At 34.5% G+C, this 20,653-nt stretch overlaps 1 long non-coding RNA gene across 1 annotated transcript; it reads left to right on the forward strand.

Moving 5' to 3' along the window:
* Positions 1–5,738: 5,738 nt before the first annotated feature.
* Positions 5,739–6,793, forward strand: LOC129905775 (uncharacterized). The gene is made up of 3 exons (XR_008770653.1): positions 5,739–6,125; positions 6,198–6,456; positions 6,514–6,793. It is a non-coding gene; the product is annotated as an uncharacterized LOC129905775 (long non-coding RNA).
* Positions 6,794–20,653: the final 13,860 nt, after the last annotated feature.

The raw sequence follows: 20,653 nt of genomic DNA on the forward strand, positions 1-20,653 counted from the left end.
ACTGAGCGAGGTCTTTCTTCTGCTGGATCGAAAAATGACCTCATTATTCGTCTGCAGGATCACTTAACCCAGATAAACGAAAATTTGGACACATTTCAATTCGAAATTGAAATGCCAGAAGAACAAGTAAGTACTGGTTCCGCTTCCGATATGTCGTCCGTGATGTCTGTTCTCCTTGCTAAGTTCGAGAAAAATCTTCTTAAACAAATGGAAGCACAACGTAATGAACAGAAGGATGAACAGAAAAATCTTCTTGAACAAATTGAGACACAACGCAAGGAACAGAGAGAACAATTATAAAAACAACAGAGTAGTGTTCTCGAAAAAATTGAGGCACAACGTACCGAGCAAAAGAGTGAACAACAGAATCTTCTCGAAAAATTGGAAACCCAGAAGAACCTTCTAGATGAACAGAAAAACCTCATCGAAGGTAAGCTTGATGCTATCGAGAACAAGTTCGTTGCTCTTGATGCTTCCATCAAAGGTGTTGAAAAACAATCTCAAGAAAAGTTCGAGAAAGTTGAAGAAAAACTCGAGAAAGTAGAAATAAAATTCGATGACAAATTGAAAGGAATGGAAGTTAAAATGCAAAGTTTTACCGAAGAACTTGACAAGGTTCGAAAAATTAAGGTGCGAGAAAGTTCTGGTGAGTATTCAAAGAAGAAAGAAATGCATCCACCAACCTTTGATGGACAAAGTTCTTGGTCGATCTACAAGAAACAGTTTGAGGCAGCTGCCACAACAAATGGCTGGGATGACGAAGACAAATGTATAGCGCTGACTCTTGCTCTTAGAGGTCCTGCTGCTGAGTTGTTACAAACTTTACCACCAGAAAAGAATGGTAACTTTAACGCTCTTGTCCAGGTCATTGAAAAACGCTTTGGAGATGGCCATATGCAGGAAGTCTTCCGCGTCCAACTCAATACAAGAGTCCAGAAAAGAGGAGAAACTCTGCAACAACTTCAAGCAGATATTGAAAGGTTGGCTCATCTGGCATATCCGACAGCAGGAGACGACATTATCAATCAGTTTGCGACAGAAGCCTTTGTACGTGCTGTATCTGATATAAATCTTCAGCGAGCAATTCGAACAGCTGGAAAACGTTCCCTTCCTGAAGCATTAGCGTTTGCACTGACTATGGAAGCAGCAGAACAGGCTTCTCAAGGCGTTCATCGGGTAAGAGAAGTTGCAGTGGAAGAATGCTCTTGTCAAAAACTCGCATTCCAAAGAAACCAGCGAGACGGAGCTGCTCGATGCTGGAACTGTAACAAGACAGGACATCTCCAGCGGCAGTGCAGATTGCCACCAAGAAGAACTCCTTGCGAACACTGTGGAAACAGGAATATTGCCCAACAACAGGTAAGCGATACAACTAACACTCATGCTCATCTTGATTCCCATTCGGGACACGAGTAAGAACCAACTTCGAGGGGCAGAATCTGGTTTCTGGTATCGATGGCCCCAGAACCACAATTCAAGTCTCACAGACTAAACGAGACAACAAAAGTCTGACAGTGGAGGCGACCATAAACAACAAACAACACGTGGCTACAATTGACACCGGTGCCACCGCCTCTATTGTACGAAGAGACTTGGTGAAGATGACATGGCTACATAACACCAACAGCTACCGTCTGAAGACCGCCACAGGAGAAGCAGCAAGGGTGTACGGTGAAGTTCGTCTTACGATCCGTATGGCAGAACTAGAATTTTTCGCATGTGTTTTTGGTGGCAGATATATGTGACGAGTGCATCATTGGAATCGACTTCATGAAGGACCATGAAATCATTTTGGATATGGGTAATCAAGTCATGAAATACAGAAATGTGGAGATCCCAATGGTCTATGGCAACGAAAATTCAACAACAATTAGAACTGTCATCAAAGAAGACATGTGCCTGCCTCCTTCTTCAGAAGTTTTTGTGTGGACGAAACTAAAGGGGAATATTGGAAGCCATCGATACCTCATGGTTGAACCAGAAGTTGAGCAAAGTTCCCAAAACATCATCATCGGGAAGACTCTTGTGGCACCAAAGAACAACATGGTACCTGTACGGATACTTAATATCAAACCGTACCCAATCAAGCTTAAGAAAGGAGAAGTTGTTGGGCAATGTGAATCTGTGGCCGCAATAACTAAGATCAACGAGGTGGATACACAGATGACTATGAACTCGGAGAAACTAAAGAAACAAATTCTCAAATCAGACAACTTGAGTCAACATCAGCTTAATGTTGCGGGAAGTCTTCTTCATGAATATGCTGATATTTTCTCTTCGCCCAGCGGGCAATACGGCCGGCCAAAACTGGTGCAGCATCGAATCGATACAGGAGATGCTAGGCCGATTCGTCAACCAGCAAGACGTCTCCCGTTGGCCAAACAAGGTGAAATTGAAGAAATGATATCGACAATGAAGAAAGACGGGCTAATCGAAAATTCCAAAAGCCCTTGGGCATCACCGGTAGTTCTCGTCAAAAAGAAGGATGGAAGCGCTCGATTTTGTGTCGACTACCGCAGGCTGAATGATGTGACGAAGAAAGACAGCTACCCACTGCCAAGAATCAGCGATACTCTAGATGCAATGGAAGGAGCACAATGGTTTTCGACTTTGGATTTGAAGAGTGGCTACTGGCAGGTAGAAATCCATCCAGAGGATCGGGAGAAGACGGCTTTCTCCACAGGGAATGGTCTGTGGCAGTTTAATGTCATGCCGTTTGGGCTATGCAATGCCCCAGCTACTTTTGACCGGTTAATGGAGTGCGTTTTAAATGGATTAACCTGGAAATCTTGCCTAGTCTATTTGGATGATGTCATCGTTTACGGTAAAACATTTGATGACCATTGTAAAAAACTGAAGGCTGTATTCCAAAGGCTACGAGAAGCACATCTTAAGTTGAATCCAAAGAAATGTGCACTTTTCAAGACCGAGGTTAAATATTTGGGGCATATCATCTCATCCCAAGGAGTGAAGACTGATCCTGAAAAAGTTGACACTGTGAAGAACTGGCCAACCCCTCAGGACAAGCATCAACTTCGGAGTTTCCTCGGTCTGGCAACGTAATTTCAACGATTTGTGAAGGATTTTGCGAGAATCGCCAAAAGCTTGCACCAGTTTACGGAGAAGGGTAAACCCTTTAAATGGTCAGGTGAGTGTGAGAAAAGCTTTCAGGAACTGAAGCTGCGGTTATGTGAAGCTCCTGTGCTGGCCGTATCCGACTCCAGGCAAACAATTCATCATTGACGCAGATGCAAGTAATGTTGGAGTTGGTGCTGTTTTATCGCAAGTTCATGACGGAGAAGAAAAGGTCGTTGCCTATTTCAGCAAGGTACTCTCGAAACAAGAAAGAAACTATTGCGTGACCAGAAGGGAACTTCTAGCTCTAGTATTGGCAACAAAGCACTTCCATAAGTACATCTATGGACAGAAGTTCCTTCTTCGCACAGATCATGGTGCACTAAATTGGCTTTTGAACTTCAAAAATCCAGAGGGTCAAGTAGCAAGATGGATCGAGATACTTCAGACGTATCAATGTCAGATTCAACATCGAAGAGGAAAGCTGCATTCAAATGCAGACGCATTATCTTGGCGCCCGTGCAAGCAAGGCTGCAAGCATTGCACACGACTAGAAGAAAAGGAAGTTGTCGCTGTTAGAAGAACGAGAGCTGATCCCATTTGCGGCTGGAGTAATGAAGAACTCAGAATGGCCCAACAGGAAGATTCTGACATCGAACCCATCCTTGCATGGAAGGAACATCAAGAGAAACCAGAATGGGCCGACATCTCCGACCGAAGCCCCACTCTAAAAGCATATTGGGCACAATGGGACTCATTTCATGTGCAAGAAGGGCTACTCAGGCGTAAGTGGGAATCCGCAGATGGTAAATCCTATGTAATGCAGCTCGTCGTACCTCAGTCAAAGGTAAATGATGTTCTCCGAGAGATGCACGGTGGAATCTCTGGAGGCCATTTAGGCATCAACAAGACGCTGGAAAAGCTACGACAGCAATTCTACTGGTTACGTATGAGAGAAGACGTTGAAAAGTGGTGCCGAAAATGTGATACTTGTGCCGCTAGCAAAGGACCAGTTAGAAAAATCCAAAGCAAGATGCAGCAGTACAATGTGGGTGCACCTGTTGAGAGAATTGCAATAGACGTAGCAGGTCCTTTTCCCGAAACCAACAACGGAAATCGATACATCCTTGTAGTGATGGACTACTTCAGCAAATGGCCTGAGGCATTTTCCATTCCAAACCAGGAAACCAAAACAGTTGTGGATAAGATTGTCTTTCATTGGGTGAGCAGGTTCGGAGTACCCATGGAACTTCTTTCCGACCAACGAAGGAACTTCGAATCTAAGATTTTTCAAGAGGTTTGCTCTCTCCTTGGCATCAAGAAGACGCGAACAACACCGCTTCATCCACAATCTGATGGGATGGTTGAGCGATTTAACAGGACACTAAAGGAACACCTGTCAAAAGTAGTCAATGATAATCAACGAGACTGGGACCGACATATTCCATTATTCTTGATGGCTTATAGAAGTGCAACACATAGTTCTACTGGACATACACCATCGGAAGTCCTATTTGGCTCAACAATACGCCTGCCAAGTGAGATAAAATTTGGAAGTGTTCCAAACGAGCCACATGAAATGGATGAGTACGTAGATAACCTGAAAGGAACACTGGCTGACATTCACCAACGGACAAGGACATATATAAAAGCGTCTAGTGACAGGATGAAAACAAGATATGACGCACGAGCGACAGCAACAGGATTTCATGAAGGAGAACTTGTGTGGTTTTACAATCCCCACGGACAAAAGGGACTATCACCGAAGCTACAACAAAACTGGGAAGGCCCTTACACAGTAATAACCAGAATTAACGACGTGGTTTACCGTATACAAAGAGGGGTAAGAGGCAAACTAAAGGTAGTTCATTGTGACCGTTTACATCGTTATAATGGTGAAAGAAGCAATGGAGTTGTTCGGGACGAACAATCCTAAGAGGGGGGCAATGTAACGATGAATTACTGAACTACTTTTAAGATAAAATTCTGAGCACACTACCTACTACTGCAAAGGTAGAAATGTGAACGGACCTTTAGTAATTAAGAAAATATCCCACTGAACACATCTCAAAATATCCCACTAGACTGGAAGTATGAAGTGCCGTTCCTGGAAAGGAAGTTTCGAGAGGCAAGGACGAGAGCCTTCGAGGACGTTCTCGAGTCTCGAGATTCCTGTATAAATGGGCAGCGTAGACACCGACCGGATACAGTTTAATCTTGAAAGTGAAAGAGTACAGTACAAAGTGAAATAAAGTGTTGCGAATTGTTAGTAGTAAATAAAGTGATTTAAAAGTGTGTTTGTTTGAGCGAATAATAAAAGTAAATTGAGTTGAAATAAAGTGTGTTCTTATTTGAACGGAAATATAAGTGGAAATTAAATAAGTTTTATTGTGAACCCGGAATAAAACATTACAATACTAAAAATTGAAATTTCAAAAATAAACTCACCACTTTTCTTATTTTGTTTTATTTCCTCATTTTTGAATTTTGGAACGTTCTAGGACATGTTAGGAGAGTCCCCTATAATTTACCAAAAAGGACACAACATTTAAATAAGTATTCACAAAAAAATTAAAAAAAAAAACATTATTACGCACCACAATTTCCTTTGCAAAAATTCCAATTTTCTTTTGTTTCCTTTTTATTTGGAGATTTTCGCTTCTTTGGAGTAAAAAAAAAAATCTCCACTTCTCACTTTTTTTTTCTTTTAATTTTCTTTAAAAAAAATTTCAAATTCAAATTTTTCACCACTGGTTTATATTCTGAACTTTTTAATTTGAATGACTATTGTAAGATGTCAAAAGAAATCGCATTTTTCGTTCAACTCAGAGGAAGTATGAAAGCGACGAGTACAAAGGTAAGTTGTTCAGTTTTTCTTGTCGATTTGTGTGATATTGAGGTTTGTTTACATTGTGTTCTTTTTTTTTCGTTTCAGCAGCAACATGCGTCCGCAACAAAATTTCTTCGGAGAAAATTACCCGTAATTTTCTAGGAAGAAACAAAAAGGTCACCTGGGGATTAGATATCTAAAGGATTTTTCAGTACAAAAGGTAAGAACAATGGAATTAGTAGTTCATTGTTTATTTTTTTTATTTGGATAATTTTTCTAATTGGATTTACAGCATAACATTACCGGACTGGTTTCTCATGGACATATAGAACACGTGGTTGTATATTGCAGGTGGGAGTTCCTTATACTACATACGGGGATGCTCATCGTGGTGGCCATTCTTACCCGGTGAAATTTGTTTAGCTACCATTTTGAAATTGGTTGAACTAAATTTTCATCCGTGGGGAGCAACCCATGTTATAAGCCGGGCTTAATTTAGGCTTGGTAGTTTCATTTGTGAAAAAAAAATTGACGCAGACATAACTGTTCAGGTAAGTGCTGTTATTTCTTTCTATTAGCTTTATTTATAATAGTTTTTCTATTTGCAGACAACTTTATACAGGATCAAGAATTCAAGGTCAACTTATTTCAACTTCAAACATCATATTTCCAGGACAAGAAACTACCCCCTTTCTACCTTGTAGAAGTGGAGAGAAAAACCGGTGAGTGATTCATTATAAGTTTTATTTTAATTAATTATAAAAACTGGCCTGACAGTTAAAGGTCATGTATTTGATCCATAAATTAAGATTCAAAAGTAGCTAACAAAAAAAATTTAAAAACAACACAAATCATGCTTAAATACAATGGTACAAGAAATTAAATAATAAAAACATCGTAGACCTGTACCATAGTTAAAAAAAAAAAAAACAAATTAAATAAATAAGTAAAAATTACAAAGTATGAATAAATTAACTAAAAGTAAATATCTAAATTGTGAGTGCCTAGTGAGTGGTTGTGTTGAAATTTGCTCCGAGAAAATCCTAGATTTCAAGCTTTATTAAGTATTTAAAAAATTCAACTTTTGTGGCAGTTTATAATAAACTGAATTTGGCAACCATTTGCAAAGTTTAATCTTGGAAATCGAAGCATAAGTGCATTAAATTTAAGAAAAATAAATTATACCACAAGAATATAAAAAAGTTGAGTACTGAGTGCATTCTCTTCAACCAAAACTGCTACGTGCATTGTGTGAGTAAAAGTATTTAATATTCACAAATACATAGAATAATTCACCGCAAGAGCAAAAAGAGCGATCTACAGCTCAGCCACATTCCCCTTCCTTGTATTTTCGTATATGTCTCCTCTTGTTGTCAATTCTAACGTTTGCATCAAAGTTGAGTAGAAAAACAACTAACTACAATAATTAACCACTCTAAAAAGTAAACAGTAGAACTCACCACACTTGAGAGTAAATTAACAAACTCACCTCACTTGAGAGCAAACTGCAATAATTCACCACTTTTAAGAGTAAACTGCAATAACTCACCACACTTTAGAGTAAACTAAAAGAACTCACCAGCTTTTCATATACAGTGAGTCAACACATGAGTGGTAATCCGAAATACAAAAGATCGTTACGTGAGACATCACCAGAATCTGAAATTTTATCATTAAAGAAAAACTGTCCAAATACTGATATGGCAAACGAACAATTAATTAATGCAATTATATTGAAAATGGATGCGCTTTTAGATGTAAAATTGAAAGATATTGCCACCAAGAGTGATATAAGCGGTGTAATCGATCGTGTTGTAGAACTCGAAGAGGAAAACAAACAACTAAAAGAGGAGATTGTAAAACTGAAAACTAGTGAAATGGTGCTCGAAAGAAGAATGGAAGATGCGGAAAAGTACACCAAAAGGCTGAACATTATTGTCAGAGGGATGAATGCCAAAAGTATTGAAGATGCAAAACAAGAATTTCAAGAATTATGTACCTCCACACTACAAGTCCCTGCTATTATGAACAATGTTAACAATATCGGAACTGTCAACCAAAATTCTTCATCTTATATTTTTGAGCTTTCTAGTGTTAGCGATGTAAAAAATGTTTTATCTTCATCGATCCGTTTAAAAAACACTCCGATATCTATTAACAAGGATTTTGCTTTGAATGAACGATCTGAGAGTTTTCATCTTCGACAGTTAATGAGATCTCTTCGAAAAGCTGATGCCCGACTTAAACTTCAGATAAAGCATTGGACTCTTTTTGTTGATGAACGGCGGTATAAATGCAGCAAGGATGGAATTATTACATCATTTAATGAAGCTGATAAGGAGTACATTATGAACCTTTTAAGTAAATCCAACTCGGACTACTCTGTACTTGTGGCAGCACCCAAAACTCATCAATCAAACAATATTAATTAGCAACCCATTGCCTGTCAGGTTTTGTTTTACAATATAGCTGGTCTTGTTAACAAATCTTTATTATGTAATTTTTTTAAATATGTTTGTAAATTTCAAATTTTCTTTTTGTTTGAGACTTTTGTACTATCTGATAATATTAAAAAATATGAAAAATACTTCCCTGGTTTTGAACTAAAATGGATTTCAGCTACAAAAACACTCAACTTCGGGAGAGCAAGTGGTGGATGTTTGTTTGGATACAAGAAAACAATTGAATCTCTCTATCAACTTAAGTTTGTAACCACAAATAATATGATCATACTTCATGGTTGTTTTTCAGGAGTAAACTTGAATTTAGTGCCATATTATTTGAGTTGTAGCCATTGGAATAGGATTTCACATTTCTTAAAAACTTTTTTTCTGACTTTTCATCACTCTCGTCCAATAATTTCATTCTGGGCGGGGATTTCAACGTAAATCTCAGTCCCTCCATCGTCTGTTACCGAAATGAGATACTCTAAAGACTCAACATGCGACAGCAACTGTAAACAATTTTTAGAATTTCTTGAAGACATTGGTGCACACATTCTAAATGGCAGAGGATTCAGCGACAAGAATGGCGAATACACATTTGTTAGCAGTAGAGGCTCCTCCGTGATTGACTACTGTTGTCTTTCATACTCAGCTTCAAATATCGTAGAAGATTTCAGTGTTGGGAGTGAAACTTTCTCAGACCACATGCCATTGATCTGTTCCTTAAAATCCACAGAAATAACAACAAATACGAATCGCAGAAGTCTTCCTCGAATCAAATAGAACGAAAACCGGTGCATTATCTTCAACACTAAACTCGAATCACTTATACCTTCCAAAACAATACCATCGGATTCTATTCGTTCGTTGTAATTCAATCAAGAGTTGTATTTATGAAGCGAATGAAGTTCCTATACGACAAACTATTAAATTTGAGCCCAAGAAGCCTTCGTTTGATTTAGCTTGTTTTTTAGCTCGTAAAACTGCTTTTAAATATCTCAAAACTTTTCGAAAATTTAATCTTGAAGTCTGCAGAAAAAAATACTGTGAAGCCAACAAAAAGTACAGAAATTTATGTAAAATCAAACACAAATCTTACTTCCAAGACTTGGCAAAAAGTCTACAATTTGTTTCTTCTGCTAAAGAATGGTGGAAAATTGCCAAAGAGATACGTGGGAACAATTTTAATACACACACATGTGTTAAATTATGTGAATTTAAAATGTATTATAAGAACTTACTAACTCAGTCAATTAATTTACCGTCCATCTCATATGCTCTTCCTCAAAAACAAGTTCCGGAACTGGATTGCCCCATAGAACTTGATGAGATATCTTCTGCTATATCCTTCTCAAAAGATCTTAAAACTCCTGGTTTGGACGGAATACCTTATGCGAGACCGTCACTGGTTGTTGAAATACATAAGCTATTTACCTATTTTATGAAACTGCAACAATGCCATCGTCTTTCAAAAAGTCAATTATATACCCGCTTTTTAAGAAAGGAGATTCTAATGTGGTGTCTAACTATAGAGGACTGTCTTTTCTGGACACGCTATATAAGTTATTTACTACTGTTCTCCTAAATAGATTGACGTCTTGGCTGGAAAAAAACAATATCATAAATAAGTTTCAAGCAGCTTACAGGAGTAACTACTCTACTGTTGACCAAGTTTACAACCTTTCTTGTATTATACAGCTTCAACTTAGTCAAAAAAGAAAGCTCTATGCATTTTCCATCGATCTAAAGGCTGCTTTTGATAACGTGGATAGAAATGCCTTATTTTACAAATTATCGAATATAGGAATCTCTTCGAAGATGATTGCCATTATACAGTCTCTTTATCTAAATACTGCTGCCGCTGTTTGGAATGGTATGGGTTTGTCGGATTTCTTCTCCACTAACAAAGGTGTTCGACAGGGTTGTGTACTTAGCTCTCTGCTCTTTGTTCTCTTTTTAAATGATCTGAATGCCAAACTACCTATTGGTTTAATTGTAGATGGTCTTCAAATCAATGCCCTTTTGTAAGCTGATGACATTGTCCTCTTATCGGATAATCCATCCAGTTTACAACAACTTATCAATGACTTCATAACATACTGCAATATGTGGAACCTTGAAGTTAATCTTGGCAAATCTGAAATTGTAATCTTTCGAAATGGAGGTAGAAGAGCCGCTTGTGAAAAATGGTTCTTCAATGGTACTGAAATAACTGTGACGAACCAATATAAATATCTAGGGGTAGTTTTCAATTATAATATGTCTTGGAATGAGCACTTAAATAACAGATTGGGATCATCTAAAAACTCCATCAATGCGACATGGTCGAAGTTACTGAGGGATACATCTGTGCAACATTCCACTAAGTTTAAAATATATGATGCTGCTTCCGGAGCTATAATGTTGTACTGTGCACAGATATGGGGATATCGTGAATACAACCAAGTTGAAAAGCTGCAACGATTTTTTATAAAGAGATGTTTCCTGCTACCATGCGCGTAGGAAGGGGGGGTCCTGGGTGGGCCAGGCCCACCCTAGAAAATCCATGGCCCACTCTAGAAAAATTGACAGTACTATGGAACTTTTAAGCCAGAACTATAATTGGAGGAAGCAGTCGGAAGCAGTCAAATTCACGTTTTTGTTGTTGTTTTCTTTGTTTTTTTTTGATAAGTTTTCATCCCGCGAGTGCGGTTGCGAGCGCTGTTGCCGTCCGTTTCATGTTCATCCGACAATTATAGTTCTTGCTTTAGTCTGGTATTAGCTCCCACTGACAGTTTTTTTTTTCATAACATCGCTTGCTGAGAATTATAAGGTTGTCTGCTATAGTTTAAGTACATACCTCGTTTATATGAGCAGACTTAGGGCCAGTTATACAAACGTGGTTCAGCTTCGGATCAGGAATTTAACACGCCGATTTCGGCGAATTAGCAGTGGATCAACTTTGGTTAAAGAATGGATCTAGCTATTTCAATCTATATGGGCCTAGAGCCAGTGCTAAAAGTCAAATTCACCACCGAATTCAGATGATAAAAGTTGCTGAACCATGGATTAAATATTTGTACAACTGGCCCTCAAAGGCCGGATGCAATAATTAACTTTTTCAACTTAAAATTTTGGCACAAGACTTTATTTTGATATTTAGGCCGTGTGTGAATCGCGTAAAATATTTAGACGAGAATACATTTTTGACACTTTTGAGGTGAAAAGATAATTTCAGTTGTCAAAAATTTATCTTGCTTAAATTTTAATTTTTATCTTCAGAGGTTAAATATTTTGCAGAATATTTTATTTTATGTATTTTTTTCAATATCTAATCAAGAACTGAAAATAAAGAAAGAAACATTATGAGTGTGTATTAGGGAACATTAATATTTTTCAATATACATATTTTATTTTATTGATGATGAAAAAAATTGTTAGTGAATGGCAACACAAAAATAAAATTCACAGGACAATGTGTGTTGGAAGCTTATGTTAATATTTATAAAATTTAACATCATTAATTCTTTAGTTTTGCAGAAAAAAAAATTATCTACGTTAAAAATTTATTCAATTCACACAGGTAAATTAAGCCAAAGATAATTTTTTTACTAACCAGACATTCAAATTTCTTAACTTAACCCAATGCCCAAAATTTAATTTCCTACATTTCGGCTTAGGTTTCAAGAGCACCTTAAGTAAAAATATAAAGCAAATAAAATAAAATTGTAAGCTTGTTGAGGTCAGTTTTTAAAGCCAATCGCTGTCATAAATTTTGAATGAATTCAACATGTGTGTCCATCAAAATAAAAGTGCTGTAACTCCATCCAATTGCATTTCGAGATAACAAGCTTTTAAAAAAAGGAATTCCATATACCTAACACCACACAATATAAAAACAAAAAACGGTAACTATCAAAGATATATGGTGTAATTGAAGTTGATTCCTTTTTATATTGAATGATATTAACAAAATACGATACCATTAATCAAAAAACACCTTTTTTCAAAAAAATTGAGTTACGCACACACAACCATTATTTTTGACAAATTTTAAGTTATTTAAAACAACAGAGCTTGGCGAATAAATTTGCCATTGTAGGGAGCAAAGTAAAATAAAAATGCATGGCTTCAGGTGGACGATATCATCTGGCCCACCCTAGACAAAATCTCTAGCTACGCCCATGCCTGCTACCAGATAACAAACCTAATTATGCTTTACATATCGAAACTGGTCTACCTAAAGCTTTTCTAACGTCTCTAAAGATACACTTTTCGTACATAAGAAGAACCTTATCTCTTCCAAATGGTAGATTATCTAGAATCTTATCTGAATCTGTTATTGCCAAAAAAAAAATCTTCTGGGTTAAAGAATGGTTGGATATTTTTCATGGAGTGTCGATGGATTTTTCCTTTGACATAAGTTCACATGAATGGCATGGACTGCATAGTATTCTTCTCTCGAAGCTGAAAGAAAAACACTGGAACGAATTTACCACCAGTGCCACACATTCTCAATTCCATGATGAATATTGCAACTTATTCTATTCGGAAGTTCCAAACTACTTTGATGACTGAAACTCACGTGACAAGATTTCCTTCATCTTCAAAGCCCGTTGTGGGCTTCTGAATATTAATGGAAGAGCGTTCCAGAGAGATACTGATGGAATGTGCACACTTTGCAACATGGATGCATCGGAAAATACCTTTCACTTCGTCGGTACCTGTCTAATTTTGAAAGGGTACCGAAGATAATTTTTTGGTAGTCACGTACTCTCCAGATCTCAGTTTCTCAACGTTCTAAATGGCAACTGCTACTCAAACCTCTACAATTTTTTAAAAGCTGCTACTAAATATCGCACTCTAATTTTAAATGAATTTTCATGATTAATGTAATTAAATAATTAAAACTACTCACTAAGCTTAGTTTTCAAATTTATTTTTTCAACCTGACAGGCAACTTAAAGTTATTGTCATAATTAATTTTATACCAGCATAATTTGATTTTGTAATATCTTTTTTGAAAATAAAATTATCTATCTATCTATCTATCTATCTATCTATCTATCTATCTATCTATCTATCTATCTATCTATCTATCTATCTATCTATCTATCTATCTATCTATCTATCTATCTATCTATCTATCTATCTATCTATCTATCTATCTATCTATCTATCTATCTATCTATCTATCTATCTATCTATCTATCTATCTATCTATCTATCTATCTATCTATCTATCTATCTATCTATCTATCTATCTATCTATCTATCTATCTATCTATCTATCTATCTATCTATCTATCTATCTATCTATCTATCTATCTATCTATCTATCTATCTATCTATCTATCTATCTATCTATCTATCTATCTATCTATCTATCTATCTATCTATCTATCTATCTATCTATCTATCTATCTATCTATCTATCTATCTATCTATCTATCTATCTATCTATCTATCTATCTATCTATCTATCTATCTATCTATCTATCTATCTATCTATCTATCTATCTATCTATCTATCTATCTATCTATCTATCTATCTATCTATCTATCTATCTATCTATCTATCTATCTATCTAATATCACAGATTTTGATTATTCTAAAGAATTAATCTAAACTTAAGCTTATTATCACAGATTATACTATTTTTATAAATTTATTAAAATCCATTATACTAATTAAGATAAAAAAAAAAATTAAAAAATATCAAAGTTTGTAAGTTAAGACCTAAGCTATCAGTCAATTATAGAAAAAAATTTAAAAATATCACAGGGCAAGTGGTTAGTAACTTATATCTAGAAATCACAGATGCTCATACTAATTACTATCTATAACCTAATATCACAGTTAGTTTAAAACAAATTAAAAGTTAATAAATAAATAACATTCAACAGTAAACATAAGATAACACATAACATATAAAATAATTTAAAGGCATGCAATAAACATATAAATTTAATACAACAAACATTTTTTTAATTATTTCGAAACAGGGTGTTTCGAAAACGAGGTTTAATTTGTTTTGTTTTATTTTTTTTTTCTTATTACCAAATTGTTTAGGATTCGTGGACTTTTTTCGGGTATTTTAAACGACATTTGCGGAAATATATAAAATTGTCTATTGTTTGAGGTCTTTCGCGTGGAATATACCGATTCGTTTACCATTAAGATTTTCAAGTTCGTACATGTGATTGCCAACTTGTTTTACAACTCGGCACTTTATGTATTTTGGTGACAGTTTCGCCGAAAGATATTTTGACGAGTCAATTTGTACAAAATTCCTCCGGTACACCTCTTGTCCAGGGATATAACGAACATTCTTAGTTCGGACATTATATGTTCTCGCGGATTTGTCATTAAACTTCATAATGTTTTCTCAAATCTGATTCCTTATGCACTGCAACCGATTTTGTCGGGGAAGAGTTAACAACTCATTGTCGTCTATCGCGTTCAAGTTCAACTTTCTTGCAAGCTCATAACTACTACCGTGCATCATCATATTAGTACCAAATAAAGCATAATAAGGTGATACACCAATAGAGCTATGAACTGCACTAATTAATGCACAAGCAATATATCCAAGGTGGGAATCCCAATCTTTTTGATCATTTTTGAGGTATGATCGGATAGCTGCTAGCAATGAGCGGTTAAGAGTGGGTGTCCCCGAATGACGAACTCAGACTTCATGTAAATGAGTTTGTGTGTATTAGTGACCTTTCTTCGCCATACATCTCTCACGTTCAACGTCATCTCAACTCAGTTCTCTCTCGGTATCTTTATTTGCATTCTCTTTCCCTTTCTAGAGAACCAAAGTCATAAAATTAAAGTCTATTTAGGTAGAAAAAACAAATCAGCATCAAGGAAATAGCAAAAAAAAAAGGGTTGCAAGCCTATTGCAAGTGTATATTGCGGTTTTGCTTTGCGCAACCGAATTCACTTGTGTTTTCGTTTTCCGTTGGTTTTACTCTATGTGCAAGAGTCATGGTAGGTATATTTATGAAGAAAAAAATGGTATGATATTCAGTGTTGAATTTTTCTATCTTTCTGCGCATCTATGTACCTACATTACTTGGTATTCTATATAACTTTTGCAAGTATTCGTAGGCGCAGGAATCTGATCGACTTTTTTTTTATTTGTTATAGTATTCAGTGATGATATTTATTTTAGTAGTTTAAAAACAAATTTTTTCAACATTTTTTTTTGGCAAATAAAACGTTTATTTTTTAAAACTATTAGGTACATATTTGTTTATTTATTTGAATGTTTTTAACTTTTTCCTTCGAATTTGTACATAGATTTTTATATTATATTATTAATTGATATTATTGTTATTCATATATATACACTCCTGCTCAAATTTAACGCACATCATATTTATTTTACAAAAAAGTCCTACTATTACTTTATCTCACAGTATCGTGGTTATTTTCTCAAATAAGACAGGAGTTAGCTTAAATTGAAGGTATGGAATAAAATGTTTGTGGGGAAGATTTGGAGAGGTATGCTGAAGTCTATAATTTTGCTGAGTCATAAATTTTCATGGAGTAAACTCTGCCTCACAACACCTACGGAGTTAGTGAGATCTCCTAGACCTAATTTAAGTACCAAAAGATACTTGGCTGATATTCTCGAACAGCATGCGGTTCCAATCACCCCTAGATTTGGTCCACAAATCAGTCTGATGCACGATAATACATGCTAGAGTGTTTTGAGATTATCTTCATGATTAAAATGTGCCACCTTTGAATTGACCACACAGATATCCGGATGTAAATTCAATAGAACATGTCTAGGAAATGTTGAAAAAAATGCATTTGCGGCCGAAATCCACCTCCAAGCATTCTTGATTAACAGAAAACTGCAGTGAAAGAAAAGTTACAACAAAACCTTCAAAACTTAATTTAATTTTGAAGCTTATAACATATTTTTTAGATATTGCTTTATCGAAATAGAACATCATATTTTCAATAAATGACACCAATAGTTTTTAACTGGCAGTTAAAGTAGAAAAAATATTTTTTCTGCATAAAGTAACGGGGTTTTATTTTTGGATTTTAGGAATCCGCCTAAAAATAAATATTAGAAAGTTTTTTGCTTCAATTTTTGCATTTATCTACAAAAATAAATTATTTAAACTTATTTTTTTACTCCTTAAATTTCGAAATAATTATTGAATTTTTAAAAAATACGTGTTTTATTATAGCTAAAGACTAGTCGATTGACATTATTAATTTTAAAATTTCCGATGTTGGGTTACAAGGGGTTAAAAGTAGGTACAAGATACTCAATAGTTTATTTAGAAAGGTGATAAACATAACAAATTCCTTATAACTAAAAAAACAAAAAACAATTTAAATGTTAGACTGCTTTAGATATAATATTACTGAATATTGAAAATTAATTTGAAGGTATGGAACGAAAAAAGAAAATAGTGTTACAGATTTAGAAAAATACACATAGTTTTGAAAAGTAATAATAGACTAATAGAAAGTAGATCGTTTGCTGTTATATTACGTATTCCATACCCTCATACTTCTTGGAATCCGTGGATCACATAATTCCAATAAAAAATGATTATTATAAAAATTTAGTATTTTGTCCTCCCAAAATGAGTCGTCTTTTTGTATTTTTATATAAACAAAATCGCATGATGTCCATACACCAAAAAAACAATGGGATCGTTTTGTAATGTGCAGTTGTCCTTGCACTTGATAAAAATAATCGTCGTTTTTTTTTTAGTACAAAAGTAACTCCGCTTTTCTGAAGATATTTTAGTTTTTTCTTTTCAACTGCATCGCTTCTAGTCAAGTTTTTGACTGATGATGGGCATTTGACTTCACAGATGCCATCTTCGCCTACTAAGCGAAGTTTTTGACTGGTCATATTTCTCATAAGTTTGTTTTGAAAAATTATACAAATGAGGTAATTGAGAAGCAGAATAGTTGTGCGCGATTTCACAGAAAAAGACATTTTCATCTATAAAGTCAAATTCGAAAATTTAGATTTTTGTATTATAATGCGAATAACATTACAGACTGCCTGTCTTTCCTAATTTTGTTTTCATAGAAAAAAATATATCCATACAGTTGCCCAGAAGAATACCTAACATGCAACATCATAAATTTATGAAAGAGATAAATAAACCAGTTTAAAAAAAAAAAAAAACAAGAATACAAAAAAAAAACTCGTTTATCCTATTCCATATACCTACCACGCAACACCAGATACCATACATTGCAAACGTGCGAGAGATCCATTTCCTGTATCCTCTCATTTTCGCGAAAAAAATACAACAACACTTTGCATGCACTTAGCCTGGCGCCAATCCTTTTTTATTGGAAAAACCTATGTACAAACAATATGTAGAATGCAGATACCTAAGTTCATCTTATTCTTTATACCACCAAACAACCACTCGACAGAGCGAGTGCGAGAGATCATGATCAAAGATTATAGAATACAAAGATGTCGCATCCCATAGAAGTTATCGAAACCAAAAATTTGAAGTCATGGTATAAAAAGACAAGGTATGATCATTAGAGCCGCCATCTTACAAAATGGGGTAATAGTGTTTTGACGTCTGGCATTTGGCAAAGTCAAAAGCAACAACAATTTCCAAGACAAATTTGTTTACAACAACAATTTCAATGGGCTGGGCTGTCAAAACACTAAGTAGCCATCTTTTTTTTTTTTCATTTGACAGTTCTCTATACTTTAGATTTTCTAATGATCATACCTTCTATTTTTATACCATGATTTGAAGTGTCGTATGTGATCAACATGTTGCTAGCTGCAAAATGTTGCGAGAGCGAGGGAATTCCTTAAAAAAATGGAATCTCTTTCGTTGTATTTTTTCTGTTTTTTTATTTTGTTTTCCTTCTTACGGCAACGGTGCCGATGACGATCACTGTGGTGGAGTTTTTTTTTCTTACTTTTTGCCGGTTCGTCTACCCAGATCTTCCCTCTTGTGAAAGGATTTTTTGCATTCCCGTTTTTTCCTTTTTTTATGTCGTTTTCTATTGACGAATCTCAGAATGAGATTTGTGAATTTGACAGCTGAAAGGGGGGGTGAAGAGGGGAAATAGTGGACAAATCTCAGATTTCATGATCTATTTGCGTCTTGAGATTCAAAAAAATGACAAAAAAATGAATCTGAGATTCGAGAATCTGATTCTGGATTTTTATCAAGATTTACGCATACAAACACACCCACTTTCACACACACTCCTCTGTTTGACATTTGTCTGAACATTTGTTGTTGTTTTATTTTTTTTTATACGCACAGATTTCACACACAATTAAAAAACTAGATTTCATATTCTATTCGCAGTGGAAAATCTGAGCATTTTACACAAAAATCTCAAAAGTCAATAGAAAACGACATTAGATTATTTTTTTTTTAATATGAAGACTTTAACGGCCATATTATTCACTAGTTTAAACAATACATCTGGATGTAAAGAAATTGAAATGTCAAAAATAAATTCAAATCCACAATATTCACTATCACACAGAGAAAAAAATTGTCATTTTTAACTATTTTTTAACTATTTTCATAGTTAAAATCGGGTTAACTATTTTGGATTTGGATTTATTTTTGACATTTGACAATTTTACATCCAGATGTATTTTTTAAACTAGTAAATAATATGGCCGTAAGAATTATATATTTTGTAGAATATTTTTAAGCCGAGGGTGGTTTCTGCTTTTTATTTTTTTGTTCTCTTTTTTATAAGATGACAACGCACAGGTGCATTGGTTTCAGGTGTGTCTGTGTATGTATCTTTTTTTCGTTTGCCACGGCAATCGTCCTTGAAATTGTTTTTTTTTTGTGGTGGAGGATAATTATATAAATTTTTGTTCTTGTTTGATTGCGTCTGGCAAAATCTTTTCTTTTGTAAGGATTTTCTTCATTCCAGTTTTTTTTTTCCTTTTTAAGATATTTGTATATTTTTCGTGTTGAAGATTTTGTGGAATATTTTTTTGCCAAGGGTAGGTTTTGTTTTTATTTTTTGAGCTCTTTTAGTGCTATTGCACAGATGCATTGCTTTCAGGTGTATACACATAGACTAGCTCAAAAAATTAAAGGAACAACAAAAAAAACTGTGATTTTTTAGTGATTTTCGATAGGCTGTATTTCAGTAAAAAATTATGGTAGGTATTATGACAAAACAAAAACATGTGAAAGCTATATTCTTCTTGTTTAGGGATTTTAGTAACTACCAAATGTTTTATTTCAAAAGGTAAAATAGCTAAATCATAGGAACTGTGTAAAAACCAAAATTTTTCAATTTTTTTTGTTTTTTTTTCTAAGAAAGTGGGAAAATTTTTATTTATAAATTGATTTATTACTATTACAGGTAAAATAAGTTTAAAAAAATAATTGTTACACTCATGAAACTTTGCAAAAAGTTTGCTTTTGGGATAAGGACCAAGGACAAAAAAAGTCTATAACAAAAAGTTGGGTGGAAGGGTGTTTTTTCGCGGACAAAAGGAAGGTCAAAAATATACTGAAAAAAAATTTTGTCGAATATGTATCATCATATTTATTAAATATTTAAAATTAAAATAGATTTACTGTTTGTTTTAATAAATTTAATATTTTATTTTTATTTTTAAAAATATGTCTTGCATTGAATTTTAGGTTAAAATTTATGATAAAAAAGTAGCGGAAAGGTGCGAACAGTCAGACACTTTTTTTTAAATTGTCATGTTTCAGAAAGCTTCTAAGCTATCTTAACCAAACTTTGAAGACATTTTAAGACATATTTTATCATTATATTGCAACGAAAGTTATAATTATAGAATGAATGAGAGCATCACATTAAAATAAAATGTAGAAAAGGTCAAAACGTCTCACTGTTTGCAAAAGGTGTGATCAGTGAGATAGGCTAAGACGAACAGTGAGACGGACGAATAAAACAGAAACAAATCTCCCAAAACGTCAAATAAGTAAGTAAACTTATATAACTATGTTGTTTTAACCCATTTCTTCAAAAAAGTTACAAGAAAACAGAAAAAATTAACAAAAGGAAAAACACTACAAAATCAAACTGAAACCTTTTTCATTTCATAGATTTCTGTAAATGTACATATGTCTCACATAGCTTAATCATTTTAACTGTTCAAAAACCAAAATTTTACTTTTTTTTTTATTTTATTTTTCTCTTAAAAATTGGGGATTTGTTTTCTGATAAAATGATGATTAATTTTACAAAGACTATTTATTTAGCTTCAAGATTCTTTTTGTTTCAAACTTTTAAGATATTTTTTAGACTGCAAAATCAGTCATCAAACCAAAAGCCAACTCT

Source organism: Episyrphus balteatus, chromosome 1 (genome assembly GCF_945859705.1).
Source record: "Episyrphus balteatus chromosome 1, idEpiBalt1.1, whole genome shotgun sequence".
Classification (NCBI taxonomy): domain Eukaryota; kingdom Metazoa; phylum Arthropoda; class Insecta; order Diptera; family Syrphidae; genus Episyrphus; species Episyrphus balteatus.